This window comes from Centroberyx affinis, unplaced genomic scaffold (genome assembly GCF_046629955.1).
Source record: "Centroberyx affinis isolate AG114_WGS23_722 - 3 ecotype Tasmania unplaced genomic scaffold, CSIRO-AGI_Caff_v1 ptg004517l_1, whole genome shotgun sequence".
In the NCBI taxonomy this organism is placed as follows: domain Eukaryota; kingdom Metazoa; phylum Chordata; class Actinopteri; order Beryciformes; family Berycidae; genus Centroberyx; species Centroberyx affinis.
The window spans coordinates 73,619-79,702 of NW_027282161.1; positions in this window are offsets into that span (position 1 = coordinate 73,619).

Below are 6,084 nucleotides of genomic sequence, written 5' to 3' on the forward strand. Positions count from 1 at the left end.
AACCATGTCTGCCCTATGGAGGTGATTGATTGATTGAATTTATTACGGGCAAAAAAAAAATGAAACATGTTAAAAGAATTAGTGTGTTACATTGAACCCAGAGGATGGCACATGAAAGTGTTACACAAAACACTTATTTCCAAGGTGGCAGGCAGCCGTTTCTTCAGGGTCTTCTCCCCAGTCTGCTGCTCTGTGAGAGGGGAGCTGGAGGGCCGGTGGAGGGTGACTGACTACAGTCCAGAGGGCCATATGTTGCTGTCGGTCTTCTGCACCCTCCCCAGGCCCAGAGAGGTGGTGATGCGTCAGAGGAAGAGGAAGGCTAGCTCAGATGACAGCAGCAGCAGCCCCCCTCCTCCCAAGAGACACCTGCAACTCTGAATAGGTAGGTACTGTAAATAGTATGGTTTTAGACATAAATAGTTTTTTAGAGTTATGTATCATATTATAGTATAGATTTGGTAGGCCGAGTGCGTTGTGATACACTGTTCTCAGGGCTTGGTATAATTGTTGATATAATTCGTTTCTCTCCACCAGCCAGTACCACCAGACTCCACTCTCCTCTCCTCTCCACCAGCCAGAAACACCAGGCTCTCCTATCCTCTCCACCAGCCAATACCACCAGGCTTCTCTCTCCTCTCCTCTCCTCTCTTGTCCTCTCCTCTCCTCTCCTCTCTTCCCCTCCCCTCTCCTCTCCTCTCCACCAGCCAATACCACCAGGCTTCTCTCTCCTCTCCTCTCCTCTCCACCAGCCAGTAACACCAAGCTTCTCTCTCCTCTCCGCCAGCCAGTAACACCAGGCTCTCCTCTCCTCTCCACCAGCCAATACCACCAGGCTTCTCTCTCCTCTCCTCTTCTCTTCTCTTCTCTTCTCTTTTCTCCTCTCCTCTCCTCTCTTCCCCTCCCCTCTCCTCTCCACCAGCCAATACCATCAGGCTTCTCTCTCCTCTCCTCTCCTCTCCTCTCCACCAGCCAGTAACACCAGGCCTCTCTCTCCTCTCTGCCAGCCAGTAACACCAGGCTTCTCTCTCCTCTCTGCCAGCCAGTAACACCAGGCTTCTCTCTACTCTCCACCAGCCAGTAACACCAGGCTTCTCTCCCCTCTCCACCAGCCAGTAACACCAGGCTTCTCTCTCCTCTCCGCCAGCCAGTAACACCAGACTCTCCTCTCCTCTCCTCTCCTCTGCTCTCCTCTCCACCAGCCAATACCACCAGGCTTCTCTCTCCTCTCCACCAGCCAATACCACCAGGCTTCTCTCTCCTCTCCTCTCCTCTCCTCTCCACCAGCCAGTAACACCAGGCTTCACTCTCCTCTCCACCAGCCAATACCACCAGGCTTCTCTCTCCTCTCCACCAGCCAGTAACACCAGGCTTCACTCTCCTCTCCACCAGCCAGTAACACCAGGCTTCTCTCTCCTTTCCGCCAACCAGTAACACCAGGCTCTCCTCTCCTCTCCTCCCCTCTCCACCAGCCAATACCACCAGGTTTCTCTCTCCTCTCCTCTCCACCAGCCAGTAACATCAGGCTCTCCTCTCCTCTCCTCTCCTCACCTCTCCTCTCCTCTCCACCAGCCAGTAACACCAGGCTTCTCTCTCCTCTCCACCAGCCAATACCACCAGGCTTCTCTCTCCTCTCCACCAGCCAGTAACACCAGGCTTCTCTCTCCTCTCCAAGCAGCCAGTGATGTCTAACCAACCAAGTACATCAGGCTCTTGCCTTCAAGCAGCCAACATCAACCACCAGTAAGTTTCTCTTGACTCCTTTACTTACTGCTGTCCTATCTCTTAATACTTTCTTGCCATTGTTCTTCCTTATTATAGATAACAGGAAACTTCAGCTTGCATTACTATGTATAATATGGACCTCACTATCCCACCTTTCTTTGTTGTTTTTCTCATCCAACAGCAACATCCTGGTCTCTTCTACTGTCCTTTTTAAGCTGCCAACAGGAGGCTCTACCTGCAAGCAAAGTAAATCTTACTTGATCTTACTTTGACTAGTTTACTACTGCAGTTGCTTACTTACTAATTTTAATTTCCTGATCATGGATAACAAAAATTAAGTACTGCTTAAATATTATGTTTGATGTTAATATCAGTCTCACTGCCCCCCCCCCCCCCCCCTTCATTTTATTTTCATCATCCAAACTGCAATGCCCTGCTCTTATCTAGGGATGGGACAATGTGCTAATCTCACGATTCGATTTGATTCACGATGTGAGGTTCACGATTCGATTCAGCCACGAGTCGATGTGATAAAATAAGATGAATACAAAGTATGATCGTACATCATTGCCATCATCTATTTGACAAAACTATAATAATAATAAACTGGCCCATTCTGAATTAAATTTCATTCCATTGGAGAGGGCTCCACCCTTTCATAATCCGGTCAATGGATAAAATTTTTTCATGTAAACACTCATTCCAATCACTTTCTTTTGTTGGAATAGGCTGCACTTGTTATTAACACCGGGGCGCTCGGGCTTGACGTAGGTGGCGTAGCCCATTTTCATTTCAAGTGCAGACTTCGCCTAACCTGGCAGTTTCGGCATACACTGGTGACAATTACAAGTGCACCCAATCATTGCGGTGCAAAACAAAACGTCTGTCTCTGACACTTTTGGAGTCGAATGTTCTGATAAAGCTGTTTTAGAAAGAACAACATTAAAGCAATAACGGTGCCAAGCGCCCGACGCAGGTCCATCTTTTAAAAACGTAAGCCCATGTTAGATTCTGTAGGCTATTTTGCGCATGTCAGAAACTCTTATTGTGATTACATACTGTGGAGCATGTAAGCACACACCATGCGATCCTTATTTAGCGTTCATGTAAACACCTGCGGGGGAATCAGGGTCTGTTTGGAAGCCACACCGCGATCGCTGTAGAGCTCCTGTGAAAGAATGCTGCCACTCGTCTCACTGGCCAAGCTCTACTCAAATATCCTCTTCCTTATCCGCTATGTCTGCCGCTTGGCTTTGCGGTTTTGCATTGCAAAGTGTTTGCTGGTCCAACTGTGTAATGGGTGGAGAAGGAGAAGGAAGGGCAGAGGCAGGCAGATTACAGTAAGCAGCAGACAATGTAGCTCACAGGGTGAACTGTACGTCCGATGCACATTGTTATATTCCACAATGCACATCGTTATGATTTTACATCGCAAATTAGCGTACTACGATATATCGTCCCATCCCTACTCTTGTCACTTCTTCAACCTGCAAACACTGGGCTCCTATGTTGTACACAAGTGTTGTATGTATCTTGGGTTTTGCTAATACTTACCTTAAATCTTGCATTTACTCCACCAACAAAGCAAAAGCATGTTGAATTGAACATTTATCCTAATTGTGTGGTTCTTTTAATACATTTCATACATGTTAAAGCAACAACTGCAAAGATTGAAAACTGATAATTGAATTGAACATTTTCATGAAACTACAACTTTCCGTTAACATTTTCCTCAGTGGACATGAACAAGGCCCAGTGTTATTTCATTTATCATTGTCTCATCTCCCTCCCCAGGAAAACTTTGATGTAGGATGAGGATGTGAGGATGTGGAACACACACCGTTCGACCGTCTGGACAGTCCCGCTGTCCGTCAGGAAAACCAGAGACGCTGTACAACTTGCCACACAGGTATGCATCTCTTCAACCTTTTCAACAGGATGACTCATGTCAGTGCTTTAAAGTGGAGAAATTACTTGCTTGTCAGTTATGTTCCTGAGCCTCTCCTTCCTCTTGGATGAAACAAGCCATAGTAATAGCATTTTACAGTACAGAGATTGTAATTTGATATTGTAGCTATATTATCACAACTGTAATAATCTGAGGTACACGGTCTGGTTCCTGTGCCCACATCACAGTTATAATATACTGTAATAAACCTTATAAGGGTTGAGGCCAATTCAATCAAGCCGAGCAGCGTTTGCTGCCACCACCTTTTTACCGGTATGGTCCGGAGTCAGAGGTCTGAGGGTATATCCAACACACAACAACCACGTAGAAAAATACAATGCTTTATTCGAAATTTATAACGTACAGCAAGTAGAGCAAATGGCCCAGACAGCTATGGGAGACGACACCCCGACTACACCCCGCCCCCACTCAATGCAAACCCTGGTTAGCCACTACACACAGGAAGAGTGTTAAAGTGTTCAAGCTATATATCACTACACACAGGCACACACTACAACCAACGGCCTATACAGCTTAGACTGACAGGCAGAAACCTTCAATGACGTGCAACACACGTGATTCAGAGCACACAGGGACCAATGGATCAACACCCCAGCTATCCAACCACCTCCCACCTGCTGTAACGTCCTTTAAAAGTTTAACTGAATACAATAGACAAAACTAGAAGACACGGACTGAACAATTAACATACACAGTTTTTGTTTAAAACTTTGGGCTACTTAACTCCCCCGGCTGACAAGACCCTCCCCCAGGGTCTGAGCTTTGGCGCTGGTCCGACCTGGCTCCTCTATAGCGGGAGCCCGTGGGGGAACCGTCGGTCCAGCGCGGAACTGGAAGCACCCGGGCACGTACAGGGAGCCTCCACACCACACTAGGGAGCGGCGGGGCACTCCTAAAATCCCTGCGCTTTTCCTACCGCTGGAACGTCTCTCCCTACCCTGGCTATCTTCGCCGCCGGCAGCCCTAACCGACTGCGAACGGCACCCACCCCCCTATATGAGTGCAGAGCTCAGCTTGGCTGGGTGAAACAAACCCCGTGGCGTCCACCAAGCACCACTCCCTAGAACGATCTGCCGGGCGCCCGGCTCTGTCCTTTGTTTCCCCCAGAGTCACTGACAGCGCCCGCAGTCAGACGCAGGTGAGCTCAATTAGTCATTAGATTGTCAATCAAGTTCAGCAGGGCCACTAAGCCCATATACCCCGCATACTCACTACAATACATTTCAAAGTCATTCCCTTTCTTGTGAATGCTTAAACAGGTCCCCATTAAACTGAAATAGGATACTTAGACTATACTGAAACATTCAAACAAGAAATGTTTTATTTGACTCCTAGGTTTAATGGAAGATATTGTGGCATAACAGTGGCCCCAGAAACTCTACAGCATCTTGAGGTCACCCTGCCACCCCTTGGTCGTCCCTGTGGAGATGCAGCTCTTCAAGCTCGGTTTGAGGAAATACAGAGACAGAGGGGGCTACACATGCAACTCAACTGGGCTAGTGCTGCGGAAAATTACATGACAATTAAATGCATCTCTAAATTAGACCCAACATGGCAATGACAACAAACACTATATTAAAGTCATGTTTGAACTTCATGACGTAGTGTGGGACTCAATAGTTTTACACCATTTGTGACAGTGTAGTGTAGTTAAGTGTCAGTAGAAGGGTACAGTTGTTCAATGTGACATATTCCTCACAACTGGTTTTTAGTTTCAGTCACTGTTGCCCCACAGCATTGCACTGCGTTTCACTGTCAACATATTAAGGTCCTGCGATGGGCTATGCATAGTGTGCCAAGTGGCGGGTCGTGCATAAAAAGTGGAGTAAAAGAGTTCCATATGTCCACAAATACTATCAATTTAATCAGTCCTTTTTGTATGATCCGTCTTAAGGCAAGGTACTAATCAAGCAAGAATGTTTAAACCCCAACAATTCATATTTAGTTACATATCCCTCATTTTGATCTTCAATTTTGACATGCAGCTTGGGAAGATGGTGACGATATTCTTTCCAGAGATGGCTTGGCATCACTGGTTGGGTAGCTGGAAGTAACAAAGCAATTACCAAACCATTTCTGATGGTCAAATAGGTCCAGAAATCATAAGCTGACCCAGCACAAACATTTATCAAATGCACAGAAAAAGAACCAATTACATTTACAAACAAAATACAAACACTCATTTCATTACTCCAGTCTTATATATTGGCAATTCTTTCACTGGGTATTCTAAGCATGTTTATGCTGCCTTTAAAGGCCAGTATAAGCATAGACTGGAATACAATCATACAGTATAGCTCAGGGATGGGCAACTATGTCCTATGGAGGGAATCTGCAGGTGTTCATTCCATTCATTCATTCTAAAATAATAGTAAACGAAAAACGTAATATAT